Here is a 21029-nt window from a genome sequence, read left to right on the forward strand (position 1 = left end):
GTTTCACTACCTAATTCCTCCCAGTGAGCTATCTGGGAGTCCCTTTAGGTGGCAATCCTAACTCAAAGTCTTTCTGGAACCAATCTATTGAGAATGTTCACAAAAAACTAAACAGTTGAAGGTACAACCAAATTTCAAAAGATGGTAGACTTACCCTCATCTAACAAGTCTATCCACCTACCAACTATCCACCTTTAAAGCTCCTGCCTCAGTATATAAAGAAATAGAGAAAAACTGGAGAGACTTCCTCTGGAAAGGCAACCAAGATAGACAGGGCTCTAACCTTATTAACTGGAATACATGCACATCTCCAAAAGAGTGGGGCGGATTGGGAATAACAAAGTTAAAGGACACAAACAAAGCCCTTCTATGCAAATGGGTGTGGAGATACCATACTAAACCTAATTCACTGTGGAAAAAATGTATCAATGCAAAGTATTTGAAAGATCATCAAGGAGATATCCCTATAGAGGGTAAGTACTGCAATGCAAATTCCCCATGGCATCATATAAAAAAGTGGAAGAGTTTGTTTGATTCAAAAATCCAATGGGCACTCTATGCAAATGGGTGTGGAGATACCATACTAAACCTAATTCACTGTGGAAAAAATGTATCAATGCAAAGTATTTGAAAGATCATCAAGGAGATATCCCTATAGAGGGTAAGTACTGCAATGCAAATTCCCCATGGCATCATATAAAAAAGTGGAAGAGTTTGTTTGATTCAAAAATCCAATGGGCACTCAACGACGGTTCAAGTCTTTCTTTCTGGTGTAGCAGATGGTGCAATAACCTTCCTCTATCCCATCTAGCTCCAAGACTTTTTGCCCTCTCAACCTTATAAAACGTAACAGTTAAAGAGGTATGGGATCAAAGCATAAGAGATTGGAATATCTATCCTAGAAGACCGTTTAATGACAGGGAGGCTCAATTTTGGAAAAACCTAAAAGAATCAATGCCCCATTTACAAAGCGACAGAGGCCAAAGCAAAACCTATTTGGGGTTCTCACGACAGTGGCTATTTCACAGTTGCATCGGCAAAAGACATGATATTCAAAGAAAGCTCTAACCACAAGGGGGCCACATCAGAAAGCGAATTCAAAACGCTTTGGAAATCTTACATCCCCCCTAAATGTAAGTTCTTCATATGGTCTATCATACACTAGAAAATGAACACGATGGACCAAATACAAAAGAAGAATCCGCACATTTACCTCAGTCCAAGCTGGTGCATCTCGTGCAAATCCTCAAATGAAGACCTGGATCATCTATTCATTCTCTGCCCAAAAGTACAAAAACTATGGTGTCTCTGGAGCACAAATACGGGTATTCCCACGGCCTGGACAAACACAAAAGATTTATGCCTCGGTCTGTGCAAAATAAAAACAAGTAATGCAAGAAATATCATTAGCTTCAACGCAGCCGCAGCTACCCTATAGACAATTTGGTTAAGAAGAAACAAACAAATCTTCTCCGAAAAAGAAACAAAGCTTCGAAACTCTTGAGAAGACATTTGCACCCTTACTGGTTATTGGTCCTCAAAAAGCAAATTGCTCAAGCTCTACAGTCAGGCCACAATCTCCCTTAACATTAAAGCTTTTTGTTGCCCATCCTTGTAAACAATCTATAATCGCTACATCTTTCTGGAATAAAATTAGTGAATGAGTGACTTCTCTCTAGTTCCCTTCACTCGTATCTTTAAAAAAAAATGTGTCAAGTATATAATTATACAATAGTTTTTATGCGTCAAGTAATTCGATGTCAAAAATAAGGCGTCTTTTTTTTTTTTTTTTTTTTTTTACATTTTCTACATGTCAAGAGTTGTTTAATCTTGACATGCTTTGTATGTCAATTTTTTTAAAAAAAATTCAAATGAATAATTATATATTTTAAACTATCCACATAATTTATCATGCACCTGTTTTGAAGTGCAAGAATATTAAAATATACATTAATTGAACAATTGAAATTAACTGTGAAGAAATTACGTATATATATATATGAAAGAACCATACGTATATAAGTTGGTCAATACATACTTAATTACAACATATATATGTGCAGCTCAAACTTCTATCAATAGCCTAAACTTTTCATCTATGTCGATATAAACAAAATATATGTATAACCTAAAGGTGTACCATATCAAAACTTGTCTTTCACCTATATCCATTATCAAAAAACTAGTTTACCTATATCCAGTATCAACAAAATTAGTTCACCTATATCCAGTATCAACAAAACTTGTCTATCTAACCCAAAAGAACTTGGCTATCACCATAATCACATGTGGCTACCCAAAAAATCAGCAAGCTCCATTCGCACTTCATTCAACTTGAGTTAAGTGTATGAGGTCCTTGTATCAATTTGATATGAAACCCAAAATATTGAAGTTAATACTTTGATTGCTTGAATTATATAAAATAATTCAAACAATCATTTAAACACAACATACTGAATCTGACTACTATACTCCCATTAGTGATTATATCTCTCATGCATCTCATCATATAGTACCCACATTCAACTACTCCAACTTGCAAAGGACACTGAAAATATATAGTAGCCAATAGAATGCATATTACCAAGAAACAATCACATAGTATTCAATATAATGCATATTACCAAGAAACAATAACATAGTATCCAATATAATGCATATTGCTAAGAAACAATCAAATAGTACTCAATATAATGCATATTGCCAAAAAACAATCACAAAGTACCCAATATAGTGCATTTTGCTAAGAAACAAATCGCACGTTAATGAATAAATATGTGTGTATTTACCTTCCCTGTTTTCCATATTGGTTGTTTATGACGTTTAAATATTTTTCCGAGATCGAAAGATAGTAATAGTCATATTGCCAACAAACCACTACATATAAAGAATACAATTGTTTTCATATAACTTAATTTCATAAAACTTGTTTCTCTACTAAAATAACTCAAATAACCAAGATGCCTACAAATCAGTTTTTCTACACTAAATCAAAAGAAGACGACAACAATTAAAAGTTGAACCTGTAACGACCCAACTCTTTATACTAAACTGAGGTCATTACTAAAAAGAAACAATGACAAGAGACACTTTTTTGAAACGAGGGAAGACTAAATTTTTATTAAAAATGAAATATTAAAACACTGAAACATAAACGCGGAAGCAAAACTGAGTCCCCATATGGCATGTCTCGGATCCTTCTCTGTCGCTCGCCAGCTTTCCTTTACCTTTACCTTCGCCTGAAATGTTAAACATAGAAAGAGTGAGTATAAACATATACTCAACAAGGGACCCACTACTAGTCCCGCTAGATGTCTGTTAACTTCCCATTAGAGTCCTGAAAAGGTACCCAATAACTGGCACGTTCTCGAACACGTGCAACATGTGCTCCCGTAGGAACAGAATCTGGTCTTCGGCGTCTCGAGGGAGCACCTAGGACATACTGGTCTGTAGCAAACCCGGAGGAAACACTAAGACAATCGGGCTGTGAGGATCCCGTCGAATCACTCGAATCATATCTATATCCATGCTAGACTGGCGGTCCCGTCGGACTACGCAGTCCTAAATAGGTGGTGATCCCGAAGGACAACTATGCAGGTACGACTTTAATAGACAAAGTTAACAGAACACCCTATCCATAGCATGTAGCACAACATAACATCATAACATGGCATGAATATTAATCTTAACGTCCTTAATCATGTGATTAATATATCATGCATCAACAACCATCAACATCAACAACAACATACTACCGGTCATTAACATAACATCAGTCATCAACATCAATCATCAAGTTATGCATTTTAGCTACCATCAATGCATAATCACAATTACATGCAGTCTCTTAAATTCAGTTCGAAGGTCTAGTAGAAGAATCTCTTACCTAGAGATTTTAGCCAAACAAGATACTCCCTAGTTGACAGTAAAAATTCTCCAATTAACTTGATCCTAATCATAAAAGGAAAACTTAGTATCTTAATTAATGAAATTAGCAATTGGCTAACATCCAAAAATTCTCCCAAATTAATTAACTTTCTAAAAATTTGGGTTGAAACCAATTCAACCTTGATTGGAAAAAATCCAAGATTTAAATCTTCAAAAAATTAGCCAATTGAACCTTTAAAGAAACCCCAAATAGTCCAAAATTAAATTAATAAAATATTAATTTAATTTTATTGGCTTACCAAGGTTACTTAAATGGAGGGTGAAACATCCTCTTATCCTTGGTGGAAAAATTCATCACTTTAAATCCTCAAGCTTCCAAGGAGACCAATCTTAACTACAACTGGTGAGGCGGCGACAGCAGAGGGTTATCTTAGAGCAGAAGATGAAGAACCTTTTTCTTTTTCCTTTACTTTCTAACTTAAGCATTCCAATGCTATTTATAGACCCAAATAATAACAATAATATTTATTATTATTATTTCCTTCTCCTTTTCCTTTTAGGATATATATATATATAATACCAAAAAAAAATATACATATATCTTTATTCCCATTATCTTTCCTAAATAAATGCCTTAAATGCACAAAATCTTAGCCATATATAACCATTAATAATAATAATAATATTTCTTTATTATTATTATTTTCTCTCACCAAGATCTACAATAAACATATATATTTATTTAAACCATTATTCTCTCTTTTAAATAAATATATATATTTTTCGTCCAATCAAATCAACCATCTCTCTCCTCATGGATTATCTTCTTTTCCAAACAAATATAATTATATTCCATAATATAATTAACTTCACTTTTCCAAATTATTAATTAAATATATATATCCATATATATTTAATTAATATATATGTTTGGCTGAGGCCAAACACCTGAGAGACTTTAGGAAGTACAATTCTAAAACGTTTGACGGATCCATGGACAACCCCACCAAGGCCCAGATGTGGCTGACCTCTATAGAGAAGATCTTCAGGTACATGAAATGTCCTGATGACCAGAAGGTTCAGTGCGTAGTTTTCTTCCTGGAGGATAGAGGGACCGCATGGTGGGAGATTGCTAAGAGGATGCTGGGTGGAAATGTCAGCAAGATAACATGGGAGCAGTTCAAGGAGAGCTTCTATGCTAAGTTCTTTTCTGCTAACGTGAAGTACGCGAAGCAGCAAAAGTTCCTGAACTTGGAACAAGGCGACATGACTGTGGAGTAGTACAACGCTGAGTTTCACATGCTGTCCCATTTTGCCCCTAACGTAGTAAAGGATGAGGAGGCCAGGACCGAGAAGTTTATTAGAGGTCTCAGACTAGACCTCTAGGGTATTGTTCGAGCCCTCAGACCAACCACTCATGTTGATGCTTTAGGCCTGGCACTAGATTTGAGCCTGCATGAGAGAGTTGATCCGTCCAAGGCTGCCGACAGAGGGTCAACCCTTGGACAGAAGAGGAAGGTTGAGTCCCAGCCTGACTTAGCACCGCAGCGAAATTAAATGACCACCTTTTGAAAACCGACATTAAAGCCCCTTTGTAACTTTTTTTTATTTTTTTAATTTGGTAAAAAATTAAGTTTCCTCTCTCTTACTTTACCTTTTCTTTTTCCTTAAAAGTTTCTATATAAATTTTCCTCCTCTCTTCTTCCTCCTTATAACTTTGAAATCTTCTAACCCTAAATTCTACAACCACCAATCAAATTTTCTTGCTTTCATTTCCTATCATTGTAGATTCTTTTTTCCATCGACGATTTGAAGATTTACTATGGCCGGTAAAAGAGAAGGTCCGGCGAACGGAATCGATCTTGGAACCGATGACCTTATGGTTCAGTGTGAGGGATGCAAAGATTGGTAAGTTCTTTCATTTCTTAATCGCCCGCTTTAGATTGATTAAGCATGTGCTTACTGCTTTGTTTCATCTTCTGCAACTTTAGGGAGGATAACCTGATGCTTGCTTGTTTTATTATTGTATTTTTGTAGCTTTTGTAGCTTTTGTTTGGAGATGGTGTCATCCACCTCCACCTTTTGTAGGATTTTCTATTTCTGTACGCTATTCTTTTATGTACCTAGGCTATGTTTGGGGCAGATGGTTTTTCTTGGAAATTTAACAATAGGCACTTTGTTCATGGTTATTGTTATGACATTATTAGGGTAATGTATCAAAATGTGAACAGCAATTCCGAGATGAAAAGACTAGTTTCTGATTCTTCAAACTCCCATATATGTTATACAGGTTTCATCCATCATGCATGGGAATGACCATTGAAGAAGCGAAGAAGTTGGATCACTTTTTGTGTTCAGATTGTTCCTCGGAAAATGAAGCTAAGAAGTCCTTGAATGCATTTCCAGTATCACCTTCTGCTGAGGCTAAGGTAAGGGATATTAGTTCATCTTTATATTTTTGGTATACTGCAAAAATGGCATTATATAGAATCAAATTTAGAGGAGCTGAACAACATTTGGATTTTGGTTGGAAGTGGAAATCGATACTTTTCTTTTTTTCCCCTAAAAAATTTGAAACAGAGTTTACAATTTACTTAGCCTCACAAAGTTTTACTTCTTGAAAAAGGAAAAACAAAAAAGGAAATTCTTTTCTAACCATGGGGCCTTAATTTCTATCACAAAATTCAATTTTACGAATTCCTTCATGGTTAGAACTGAGAGTTGATGATGGGGTGCTATATTATATTACACATTTACCCATCATTTTGAGGTAGGAAAGGTATAAATATGGTGGATGACTACATCTCGATGCACGCTGACGGTAGTTGAAAGAGATTCTCACAGCTCCTCTGAGTTTTTAGGTTGAATGAAACAACTTTATATACTTTCACATCTTGTATAGGTGGTTACACTGTATCAAGAAGCTAACATGTGTAGTTTGTGGAATTGATAGTTATTTTATGATTTGGGCTCTTGTGATGCATATTGTTAATGGTTACTATTTCCGGTTTGTAAATAAATAAAGAAGTGTATATGGGACAAGATTTTGAAAGACTTTGTTCGGTTTGTAAATAAATAAAATGCTGCTACTGATGATTAGTTCTTAAAAAAAATTCAAGCAAGTGATATGAAATCTTTTTTGAGTTTCAAATTTATTTTGGTTGGAAGTGTGGGTTTCTTTACTCTGTTTAGTCGAAGATCGTAATTAAGAGTTATGCCTTCTTGTGTGTTCTCCCATCTACTATGTTTTCTCAACAATAATATCCTGGTATATGATAGTTTCTTAAAAAACATAGCGCACCATGGATTTACTACGTTTCGTTTAGTTTTTCTTATTGTTTTATTTCTTATCCAAATTTGAAGGTTGCTGCAGAATAATAACATTTCCAGTCCAATTCCCATTGAACTTCGAACTGTCCCATTGCTTCAAACATTAGATCTCTCAAACAACCGGTTCTCTTGTCCGATACCAACATCTTTTGCTCAGCTAAACGGTCTACACTATCTGTAAGTGTTTAAGAATTTTCGTCGGTCATTTTTTCTGTTTGGGTTTCTGCAATATAGAGGATGTAAAAAACACCTCAAAATTTTCACTTTTTCCAGAGATTTCATCATTTTACATGTGTGACTCTAGTGAAGTTTCAATTTCTAAAGTTGGATTTTTTGATATTATTTAATGCTCTTTATTCTAAATTTTTCTTAGAGGTCATGTACTTGATGCATAAGTTGCTACTTGTCTGTTTGCTCCTTTTCTGTTATTTATAAAAATAACTTGCTTTTTCTTACTTTGTTTTGTAATGAGTAGTAGACTGAACAAATATCTTGACGTTGTCTTTCTAAAGCTTGATTGCAACCAAGACAATAAGGTTCATCTCATGATCCCTAATTTCTTGCTGGAAATGTATTTGCAGAATAGTTCATATAAGAAGTAAGAACACTTAAATTGTCTTTATTTGGCAGCCATTGGCAAAGGAACTTGGGATAAAAGTGGTGCCAACTTTCAAAATTCTAAAGGATAAGAAGGTCGTTAAAAAAGTAACTGGAGCAAAGTTCGATGATTTGGTTCATGCCATTGATACTGTAAGATCCAGCTGAAAACTCTCCTCTCTTCTCTTCTTTGTAAATTTAAATAATATGATGCAAGGAAGAGTGTTCAGGGCAGTTATTTATTTTACTCTATTAGTTTAATGATTTTGTGTACTGTTAAGTGTTAAGGAAGAAGCAATTCGACCATGAGAAATGATTCTGTATATAAAAATGTTTGGGAGATAGACATTTGAATGTGTACAATGAAAGTTTCTACATATTCCAAAAATTATTTTGATTTATACATTTCTTTATGAGTGGGTTTGAATGTTTTTGTAATTGGGTTTGGGTATGTTTATGGTTTTCTTCTAGTGATAGAACTGCTTACTACTATGCTTCACATGTTTGTTTGTAATAATGGAGATGATAGAAATCAGGACTTATCAGATTAAATGGTTTATTTTGATATTGTTTGTAGAATGATTGAAGTCATAAGATTGAAAGCTAAGCGATTGTGTAGATAGCCAGACGATCGTTGAAGGTTGAAGACTGAGAAGGCGTTTAGAATTTCTTATTTAAGTCTTGTATTAGGATCTTGTTTCATGTACTATTGTAGAATGTATATATAAACACAATATTTAGTTTTCATTTCGTGTATACAAATTTAAAAGATAAATATTATAGTTTCTAAAATAATATTAAATTTATTAATTTGTTGGAGAGAGAAAAAAATATTTATCTATATGGATTCAATGTTGGTTTATAAAAAATGGACAATAATCCAACAATTAAATAAATATAAATTTCTAAAAATGGACAAAAACAAGCCTTTAATGTCGGTTTTAAACTGACATTATTGGCCTCTTTAATGTCGATTTTAAAACGACATCATAGCCCATCGATATTAAAGGGTTTCAATAACACTATCAAAGATGTCGGTTTAAAACCAACATTAAAGCCCAGCCGACATTAAAGGGTTTCAATAACACTATCAAAGATGTCGGTTGAAAACTGACATTAAAGGCCTTTAATGTCGTTTTTAAACCGACATTAAAGAGGCCTTTAATGTCGTTTTTAAACCGACATTAAAGAGGCCTTTAATGTCGTTTTTAAACCGACATTAAACCCAATCGACATTAAAGGCCTTTAATAACGCTCGCAAAGATGTCGGTTGTCAAGTGACATTAAAGCCCTTTAATGTCGGTTTTAAACCGACATTAAAGGTCAGATTTCTTGTAGTGCGCGAAAGCAAAATTGAGTCTCCATATGGCATGCCATGGATTCTTCTCTTTCGCTCACCAACTTTCCTACTACCAGTCCGGCTAGGTATCTGTTAACTTCTCGTTAGAGTCCCATAAGAAAGTACTCCTAAACTAGCGTATTCCCGAACACACGCAATCTAGTGATCCCGTAGGAACACATCTGGTCTTTGGTGAACCCAAATGAACACCTAGGACAAAACTGGTCTTTGATGAACTCGAAAGAACACCTAGGACAAATTGCTCTTCAGTGAACCCGAAGGAACACTTAGAACAATCGGACTGTAAGTGATCCCGTTGGACCACATAGTCATAAAAATGTGTTGATCTCGAGTGACACCCATATGGGTACGACTCTAATAGACAAAGTTAACAGAAAGTCGATCCATACCATGTAACATATTATAACAGCATAAACATGGCATGAATATTAATGTTAACATCCTTAATCATGTGGTTAATATACCATTTATTTTACCATTTATTTTTTCAGTAACATATGAATGGTCGTAGTCATGAAAGTTGGTTTCCATCTGATGATGATTTCTCTAGGGGGGTTTCTCCAAGCATGATTGTACTATAAAATTGGCTTGTGAGACTTCATTTCAGTTATTAAATTGTTAATATTAATATTAATGTTAAGATTGTGTATAAAGAATCTTGGAAAAAAAAAGTCATTTATATTGGAGTAGCAAAATGTAAACGATCGTTTACAAAAAAGTAAACGATGGTGTAAAAAAAATAAAAGATAGTGTATAAGATTATGTATAAAGAATCTTGAAAAAAATTCATTTGAATTGGAGTAATTAAATGTAAACGATCGTGTAAAAAAAAGTAAACGATCGCGTAAATAAATCTAAACAATCGAGTACCAAAAGAATTTAAAAAATCGTGTACCAAATTTTGAAAAAAAAATCATTTAGATTTGGGTCCCTAAATCTAAACGATTGTGTAACCAAATTTAAACGTAACCAAGTTAAACGATCGTGTAACAAAATTAAATGATGGAATCGAAAAGATAAATTGTAACCATATCTAAACGATCGTGTATAAATTGTAGTCATTTCTAAATGATTGCGTATCAAATAATAATCAAATCTAAACAATCGTAAATATATTACACGCGCGTGGATTTTGCACGATGGGCCTCTAGACTTTTTGTTTTTTGGAATTGTTTTGTAGAGTGTAATTATTTGCCGCTTTTTTATATTTTTTAGAAGACCTCTATATCTTTATTTCCATTATCTTTCATCAATAAATTTTTTAAATGCACAAAATCTTAGACATTTATAACCATTAATAATAACAATAATAATACTTATTTATTATTATTATTTTTCTTTCATCAAAATTTATGATAACATATATATTTATTTAAACAATCATTCTCTTTTTAAAATAAATATATCTTTTATCGTCCAATGAAACCAATAATCTCCCTCTTCATGGATTATCTTCTTTTCCAAATAATTATAATTATATTCCGTCATATAATTAACTTTACTTTTTCACATTAATTATTTATGCAAAACCAAATAATTAATATCATATTCCACCAAAAAATTCGAATTATTAATTAAATATATATATATCCATATATATATATATCCATATATATACTCAATTAAATTTAAAACCAACTTTTCCCTCCAAAATCTCAAATTAACTTAAATCTTCAATTATTTTAATCAAGTCTTTTCCAATAATCACTCATAAATTTCAACATGAATTATCTTAACCTAACCGTAAATTCTAGTTCCAATCCTTAATATAACACCAAAATAATTTAACATAATTAATAAAAACTCCTTAAAAATTTGAGATGTTACATTCCTTTTTTCCAATAATTACATTCATTTTTCCCAATAATTATATTTCAATATATAATTCTTAATTTTCTTTTAAATAAATCCAATTAATTTTCTTTCCTTATTTACCTAATGATATCTACTTCTCTCCATAATCAATATTTATATTTCTCCAAAATAATTAATTATTATTTATCTTTCTCTAAAACAATTAATTATCTTTCACAATAATTAATTATTATTATATATCTTTCTCCAAAATAGTTAATTATCATTCACAATAGTTAATTATTATTTATCTTTCTCCAAAATAGTTATCATTTTACAAATAATTATATTTATCATTTTACAAATAATTATACTTATCATTTTACAAATAATTATACTTAATAACTTTCTTTTCTCCAAAATACAATTATCTTTTCCTTAAATAATTATATTTTAACAAATATAATTATATTTTCCTTTCCCATAATAATTATATATATTTCCATATATACATATAATTATCAAATCTCCAACAAAATTTTAACTATACAATTTAATTAAATAACATCCATAATTATTTAATTTAATTCAATTTCAACAACACTAAAAAAACCACTTTACTTAATTCTCTTAACCTACCATTTAATCAGAATCTGAACAAATGTCACATGTCAAAACCTCTAATTAATTAAATATTCATCCAACAAATATTTAATTAATTTCAATTCTCATGAAATCAAATAATTCTCATTAAATAAATTCAAAATATCTGTCAATAAATTAAATCTAATTAAATAAAATTAAGATAATTAACTCCAAAATTATGTTAATTTTGGAGGCGTTACAATAAAATTAGATCATTACAATTCCTCAAACTATTATTCTACATTCTTCATATAAGATGAATGATTTGAAACTTTAACGTTAAAGATAGTGCAGATTATATATCCGCTAAATTATATTGCCCTATTATTAGAACTTCATCATCATAATTTTGAACAGAAAGTGATAAATATCTATCTAACCAACGTTATTAAAGAGGGAGGCTTTTAGTATATAAACATTAAAGGTCAGAATCTGTCGATTGTTTTTGTCATTTTTTAAAAAAAGATCGTGCAATTGACTTGTAAAATTAAAGTATAAATACAAGTAAGATGTAGCTTGAGAGAGGGAGAGGTAGGTTAGGCACAATAACGCCTTAGCACACCACCAATTGTCAATTTTCAAAATAAAAAGAAAAGATAGGTTTTGTTGTTGTATTGTTAATAAATGACCATAATGGTCCATTTATTTACATGCATATTTGTCAACATATATGAATTACTAAAGTATAGTTAGGTTTCTGGTTGAGATTGTTGGCATATTTTAAATTAATTGTTAGCTAAAAAAACACAAATTACTGTTTGATAAATTTAAGACATTGGTTAATTACAGTGCGTTGATTATGGTGTTTTGCATTTATAAATAATTTCAGTTGAAAAATGGAAATTATAAGAAGGGAATACAAATTTAACATTTGACAAACATCTAGTTTGTAAGAGTTTCTTTTTGTTGGAATACAAATTTATCAATTAATTGTGAATGTCGCCATGTGTTCGACATGATGCGGAGAGGTCGACCTTCTCAAAATGGGTTAGTTTTAAAATAAAACCAAAAAAAGCGTCAACAATTCTTTTTTATGGTGTGATTGAATATCGAAATAAAGTAAACAATTTTAAATAAAATCATAAATAAATATGATCTCCAAAAAGTGGAGTTGAGTTCGGGAATCATTTGTGTATGAGGAAGGTGTTAGCACCCTACAATACACGTTAATTTAGAAATCGGTGGTTAAATTTTTAATCTTGATCAATTGAAAATATTCTTTAATTTCTTTTAAAAATAATGTCCTATTTTACCCCTCATTGCTCGAAGTAAATAATCTCATAAAATAAGTGGAGAGCATTCCATCGATTAGACTACATTAAATAAAATTTTCACCTAAAGAAAGCGAGAAATTAGTACAATTTCTCAAAACCCACGGTAGGAACAACTTGTAATAGAGAGATTTTTCAAAAGTATTAATTATTTTTTTTTTTTATCAAACCTTGGTCTCCCAAAAATGTGATTCCTCACCTCAAGAATTCTAGAGAATCAGACTTTCAAATTTCTTAGATTTCGTCGTAGGTTTTTGTTTAAGAAAAACAACATAAGTTATTAAAAATGATTGATTAGAAAACTTGATGAGATGATAGATTAAGTTTTGAACGTTTGAAAAACATAAAGAAATTATAATTTTAAAAAAATTCTAAATAAATTTTTAAAAAAAGTGGGAAAGATTTTTAAATTATAAAAATTTAAATTAGGACTTTAAAACATCCAAAATTTTAATTAGAAAGATTTATAAATTTTAAATAGAAATCAAAATGAGACTTAATAGGAAAATTGGTAAAAAAAAAAAGTAAACAAAGACATCGTAACAAATCAAGCAAGTATAGAATAGCATATTACGATTTTAATAAAAACATATTGGAGATCGATTCCAACTCCTAAAGCCTCAAGACTTTTAAAAAATCTTTTAAAAAATCTGTCTCACAAATTTCGTAATTTCCATCATCAGAATATTTTATAATAATTTACTCAATAAAAAGAATTACAAAAGATATAACTTAAAAAGAACATTTAAATGTCTTAGAAACACTATAACAAGTAAATAAATATTAAATTCAACATCAATATAGAATTAGTGCAAAATATTGAAGATCATTCAAAGTTCTTCTAATTTGAAAAAACATAATGATGGATTAATGGACATAAAAAACACATTAATACTTTATAGAAAAATATTGAATATCGATCTCTGACTCCCAAAGAAGCGACTCCTCACCTCCTATGCTACACATTGAGACTAGTTGTGGTAAGACTTGTTAGACTGGAAGTGTAACGACCCAAATCCTTATACTAACCCGAAGTCATTACTAATTAAAAGATAAATAAAATTTCTTAAATTTAAAAATAGAAAATAAAACAAAACCTCAAATACTTATTAAAAAAAATCATAAACAAATGTATGTAAAGATAAAATTAAAATTAAATAAAATTCTAACTCGGGTCCTATCTAGTTTTAAAGAAAAATAAATAAAATAAAATAGAAAGTGCATCTAATCACATGACATAAGGCGGGAGCAAAAAAAAAAAAAAAAAAGATCCATATAGCTTGCCACAGTCACTTCTTGTCATTCGCCAGTTTCCCTTTGCTCTTACCTCTACCTCTACATGTAAAATTAAACAAGGAAGAGCGAGTATAAAAATTACTCAGTAAGGGACCCACTACTAATCCCGCTAGGTGCCTATTAACTTCCTATTAGAGTCTTGTAAAGTGGTACCCCTAAACTGACACGTTCCCGAACACGTGCAGGTCTGTGATCCCGTAGGAACCTATCTGATCTTCGGTAAACCCAAGGGAGTACCTAGGACAAACTGATTTTTAGTGTACCCGAAGGAAACACTAAGACAATCTGGTTGTGAGTGACCCCGTTGAATCACTCATAATCATGTCTATGTCTATGTCATACTATTTCCTTTTGGCTTGACAACTGGAATAGTAAATCTCCCATCTCTCTTTCCACCCCTCGCCTGTACGCTCTGTCTACAAACAAAAATGGAAGTGTCAAAGATTTCTGGAATCCAATCTTAAATGATTGGGATATCCATATCAACCGCCCTCTTCGTTAACATGAAACTCAGTTGTGGCACGATATCAAATCTTCTCTAATAGTGCCTCTGTCAAACAGAGGACCCTCAAAGCCTATCTGGAGGTTAAATTCAAATAATATCTTTGACACAGCATCTGTTAAAAAAGACTTAGCTGGAACTACTCCTTGCTCAGCAAACTTCCAACCTAGTCTTTACAAAACTCTGTGGAAGGTGGAGTTCCAAAAAAAATGCAAATTCTTTATTTGGACTCTTATCCATGGTTGCATCAACACCGCTGAACAGTTGCAAAACGCCTTCCAAACTGGTATCTCAATCCAAACTGGTGCTATATGTGCAACAACAACCAAGAGGATATCAACCATCTTTTTATTCACTGTCCCTATGCATAGTCGTTATGGAACAGGGCACAGTCTCTCTTGAATTGGAACAACCCTCTTACTGACGTGATCTCCCTATGTAAGGATATTTGTTTCCTAAATATAAAAACTCAAAGAGGGCTGATAACTTTCAATACCGTTGTTGTACTCCTTTGGAAAATTTGGTTGGAAAGAAACAGTAGAGTTTACAAGCAGCAGAAAAAAGAAATTCAAGAGCTTTGGGAAGATATCCTTGCACAAACAAGCTTATTGAGCAGCAAATCTAATCTTTTTTCAAATTATAATTGTAGTTCCATAGTTTTAAACATCTCTGTTTTTGTTTAAAAGGGCTTATCTCTAGCCCTTCTCCTTGCTTCTTGTACTGATTGTTCTATTTATTAATGAAGCGGGAGTGATGAGGGTGTTAAGGGGGTGTCCACCTAGTGGAGATGCCCGGGTGCACCCAACTGACCCATCATATCCTTTTTCAAAATAAAAAGATGAACTTGATCAGTTCTTCCTTATTAGTCTAGTGGACCCAGTCAATCACGATCAAGCTAGAAAGAACCCACTATGAATAGCAGACCTGAAGCAACGAAACAAAATCTCTAAGTCGAAGTTTAATAGCAACTAACGGAAGCAAACTTAGTATAAATGATACTATCCCAAACCCACATCAGGGAGATTTTCAGGGCGACGACCACTAATACCTTGCATTAAGACCATACTATCCCAAACTTAGTAAAATGATACTATCCCAAACAGCGGTGGAACAAGCAGATCCAACGAGCGGCGACGGCGTAACGAGCAGACGAAAGAAAACTGGACGACGACGGCGACCGAGCGAGCAGATTCAACGAGCAATGACAAAAAGAGCACTGGACGGAATGAGCGACGGTGGTAGAACAAGCAAACGGAACTTAGATGGGATGAACGATGGGAGAAAATGTTGAGGAGAAAACGAGCAGACGGGGAAGAAGGAGCGTAGACGCGCGTGCGGGATGAAGGAGATCAAAGAAAATATGGAGGGGAAAAAGTTAAGGGTTTTTTTACCATTAGGAGGAAAAAGGGAAATTTGGAAAAATTAAATTAAAAGAAGGAAAAAAAATTTAGAAGAGGGGGAAAATATATATTATTTGACATTTAAAAAATATCAACTAATTAAAATTAATCTGGAAGCTTTTAACCTAACAAATATCTAAAACAAAAGAATAAAAATTATGGATTTTTTCACTCTTTGTTATTCCTGGCATTTCTTTATGTTACTTGACAGTTTTTATTAGAACTGTCAAATATATCAATTCTACAAGCGTCAAGTATTGTCAGTTTTCTAATAGTGTCAAACTAAGTTATAAGGCAATGAACTTAAGCAAAGAGGTATAAGAATCCTTACTATGCCTACATAAGTGCATGAAAGATGTTTATTACCTAGTTTCAATGTTTGAATGATTGTGAATAAAGAAGATTTAAAGCGAAGAGAAAAACCCAATGGACCAACACTCGCACCCTAGTGAACAAGTCAAGCAACGAACCATGCATGATACCACGAGATGAATAAACAAGGCGATGAGCCACAAGACTATGTGCATAGTGATAACCATCGAGTCAGCAAGTTGGTAGCTGCCAAAAATCAGATTGTGCTAGATTCAATGGATCAGTGAGATGATGAAACAATGTAACAGAGCATGAAATTTAATGTTTGGTGTTAGAACCAAATCAGACGATAATGCTTCGGGATGTAGCCACCCATTTTTACTCGACTTAATTTGATTACATATAAATTTATTTATTTTGAGACTAATTTCGAAAAATAGAAAAAAGTAATAGTAAAAATTAGACAAAGCTTTTATTAAATCAACATTTAAATGTTTTTAAAATATTTAAAAAATGTGAAATAAAATGTTTTTTTAAGGAACATTAAACTTTGAATTGTGAGATCTTTTATCAATGAGAAAACCAATTTATCAATTTTGATCACATATCATTTTTATTCAATAAAAAATCAATCATATATTTATTTAATAAAAAATCAATTACATAATCAATCACTTATTTAATTTTATTTTTTCCTTTTAAATGTAATTTCTAATTTTAAATAGATTTTGAATTCTCTGTAAATTGTGTGAAGTTTGGTCATTTGAAGGATCCAATTTGTTTTAGAGAATCTATACGTCCTCCCCTCTTCATTAAAACTCCTAGCCTCCAGAAAAAAGGTTGGTTTATTTTTATTTTTTTCTTTTCTAGACATTAACATAGTCTCATAGTAAAAGAAAGCTTAGTTGGAAGTTACATTTGGTAAGGATTTATTACCAAAAATTTGAACCTCACACAATGACTAAATTGCTTTTGGATCTAAACCATTAGCCTTCTTCTTCTCTCTGGGAGAAAACATAGAGAGAGAAAATGGGAACAAATTTTGTACTTCTTTGTATTTATCTGTTATTATTATTATTGTTGTTGTTATAAAATAAAGAAGAAAGAAACAACTAAATAGAAGAATAGAAAAGAGAAGAAGAAGAGAAAACAATTGAACTCAATTGTGGTGTGTATACAAATGATCTCTACAACATCTATTTATAGGATTGTGACATAAATAAGGGACAAGAAAGTTATGGAAATTGATGGAGAGGTTATTGGATGAATTTGTAACATAAGGAGGTTATGGAGATCTAATAATATGTAGAATATTCATAATACTCCCCTTTTAGATGTTCATATTATATAAAATAAATGTCTCGTTAAAACTTTACTATGAAAAAACTCGGTGGAAAAAATCCTAGTGAAGGAAAAAGAGTACATCATTTTATTTACTTTAATAATTGCCTCATTAAAAACATTGCTAGGAAGACTCAATGGAAAAAACCATAGTCAATAAAAGATTGCAGTAATTTTACTCTCCCTCATGAGTACATCACTTGAATTCTTCGAGTTGTCACATTTCAATGTTGTGCTTAAGTTTTTCAAATGTCAGAGTTGGTAATTGCCTTTGTAAATAAGTCTGCCAAGTTGTCTTTTGAAGAATTTTGTTGAACATTGATGTCATCATTTGATGCTGTCTTCACATAAAAACACTATTGGCTAGTTTTGTATATCATCAATATCGCTGCATGATTTAAAGTAGTTGTTTTGATCTGCTTCATAAGCTACCATAATATAAAAAATCTTCTATATGTACTAAGTAACTCATGTAAGATCCAACTTACATGGGTTAGATAAATAGCCTACATATTCATAATCAACTAGATCACAATTAGATCTATTAAAATAAAATAAATTATTGTGAGCTAATAATTCTTAAATTAAACATAGGTATTTTAATTCTACTTCAATATTTTTGGAGAAATATTACTTTTTATGTTACAAAGTTACTAAGGATATTACATCAGGTAGTGTATAAACTAGTAAAGATATGAGTGCACTTATTTCTGAAAATTATGGTTCTTCAAAACCTCAAGTTCTTCATTATCTTTTTGATACCAGATGATATAATTTTTTTTTCACATGACCAAGTGAATGAACCACCCTAGGAAAGTTCAATGATATAACTAGTCCAATTTCATTTTCTTTATGCTTTATTTGCAAAAGACAAAAGGTATAATCTCAAATTCTTTCTATAGAAATTCTATTGTCTTTGAAATCTCTTTAAGAATTTCTACTCAAATCATCAAACTGCGATTTCTTTTAAAAGCATATGGACAAATAGGGGTTATTTTTATATTCTCATATCAACAAAAATGTAATAAGATGATGATACGTTTGGAGTATTTTATAACTCTTTTATTATTGAACCATATGATTTTATAACCTTTTAATCCTTCAGGGATAGAATTATTAATAGATTCATATAAATGTATAATGCCTACTTCCATAAGGTGTATGTTAAGCTTTTCATACACAGTAAGATATGTTACATATCTCATGGTATTGTATCCACGATAGGAGAATAAATATCTCATGTAACCAATACCAGTTCTTTACAATAATTATTATGGAACTTGTCCCACTTTCTATTTGTTTTTCTTACAAATACTTTACTTGTATTCTGAATGTTCGACATTCTCTGAATGTTTAACTAGTTCTCACGATTTTAAACATAAGTTTATTTTGGTTGGATTGTTTCTTTTCACATAAGTTAATCATTTTTGTGTTGTTGCGACATTGTTCAATATGTCCAAGTACATATTACTTATTTCTATAAATAATATCGTGAGCAACATTGAATACAAAAATGTTGTCAAGTTATTTAAGTATGATTCTATTTCTTGTCATGACATAATTTTATCGATGTCTCTTTACTATCGTTATTTACTTTAAGATTTTTATGAGTACTCATATTCATGATTTCTTCTAGAATATCTATATTCTTAACTGATGCATTAGTTGACTACTTTGAGGATTTTTCTCTTTGGAACTCGCATTTGCTTATCACGCTTCAAACGTGTAGTATTGACAACTTGTTGCACTGGGATATCATTTTTAGATGGTATCCCTGTGACCACTATAACTCGGTCACTTTCTTACAATTATAAATGTTCTATAAATGCACCTGCATTTGATTTGATATTATTTTATTACAAATGAGATATCTTTCAAACTTCTAGTTCAAAGTACTCTGTATGCATATGATGATCAAAATGAGACAATACTTATGCATTTCATTCAATTTATTTTTCCAACATTTTCTTAATTTCACCCCTAATGTTGGAAAAATTATCTCATTAATGAGAACTAGCAAATTGCATAGCAAATATATCATCAATCAAGGGTTTAATTGTTTCATCATCTTAAACATTATCTCATATATATTTAGAAGCTTTGTTATTCCACATAAGCTACAAGATGTTCGTTCACTTTGTCTCAATCAATTATCAAATGTTTGAGATGCAAATTCACTAGCATTCTTAAAACAAAATAATAAGTATATCTATCTATGACCATCAATAGGATGCGTCAACAAAAATTAATAAACCATGAATCTCTTCCAAAAGCATGAGAGTTTCAATTTCAATTTTCGCTAGTGAGAGTTTGATAATTAACTTCTTTAGAACAAGAGACCCTTGACAATTTATTATATGAAAGAATCTTCTAGTTCTTAAAGAATGTCAATGTATATTTCCAATCATACATTAATTTCATTATTGACCCAAAATGAGTCTTATGTCAAATAAAATTATATTTGGATCAATGAACTTCAGGTTCATCGTTGCATATATATCAATTACACGAATGTGTGTGTAATATAATTCACTACAAGAAATCGAGGCTTTTCCGACGTCGACACAAAGAAAGTCAGGAATAAGGGTATTTCCGATGCTGGACAGACCCGTCGTGAAAGCCGCATTGGAGAAAATCCTATTTCCGATGCTACGCACAATGCGTCGGAGTGGCATCGGAAAAAGGATATTCCCGACGCGTCAAACACGCGTCGGCAATAAGGCTAAATCAAATTTAAAATACACCTTATTCCTGACGTCATGCACAGTGCATCGAGAACGACGTCAGGAATAAGGGGTTTTTTCGACACACTATTACACGTCGAGAAAACCTTTTACTTAGTGTCGGGAATACCCTTATTCCCGACGCCATAAAGGGGATCTCATGACGTTTTCGTGCTGCGTCAAGAGATCCCCTTTATAAACGTTTGAGTTCTGTTTTCCACAAAACTAAAAACGAAAGGGAAAGGGAGAAGAGAGAAACGAAGATTCGTCGCCGTTCGTAGCTCGTCGTCGTCCGTTCCATCGTCGTTGTCGTCCCTCGCTGTTCTGCCGCCGTCTGCCACTTTAGGTAAGTTTAAATATAAAGTTTGTTTAGTTTAAATATAAGTTTTAGGGTTTTTTTTTAAGAAAATTGTTTTAGAATTTTGTTTTAGAATATATTTTTGTTTGTTAAATGTATTTTTGTATAGAATGTGTGTAATTTTTGGTTGAATTAACGTTCTACCCTCAGTTTGTTAATTCCCCAACATGGAAGAATTTTTTTTTCCCAAATTTTCTTAGATCTCGAATTTA

The 21029-nt window shown here is 31.8% G+C and overlaps 1 long non-coding RNA gene across 1 annotated transcript; it reads left to right on the forward strand.

Annotated features, from left to right (window-relative positions):
* Positions 1–7690: 7690 nt before the first annotated feature.
* On the forward strand, positions 7691–8209 carry LOC103490370 (uncharacterized). The gene is made up of 2 exons (XR_537845.3): positions 7691–7754; positions 7849–8209. It is a non-coding gene; the product is annotated as an uncharacterized LOC103490370 (long non-coding RNA).
* The last annotated feature ends 12820 nt before the right edge of the window (positions 8210–21029 follow it).

Source organism: Cucumis melo, chromosome 1 (genome assembly GCF_025177605.1).
Source record: "Cucumis melo cultivar AY chromosome 1, USDA_Cmelo_AY_1.0, whole genome shotgun sequence".
Classification (NCBI taxonomy): domain Eukaryota; kingdom Viridiplantae; phylum Streptophyta; class Magnoliopsida; order Cucurbitales; family Cucurbitaceae; genus Cucumis; species Cucumis melo.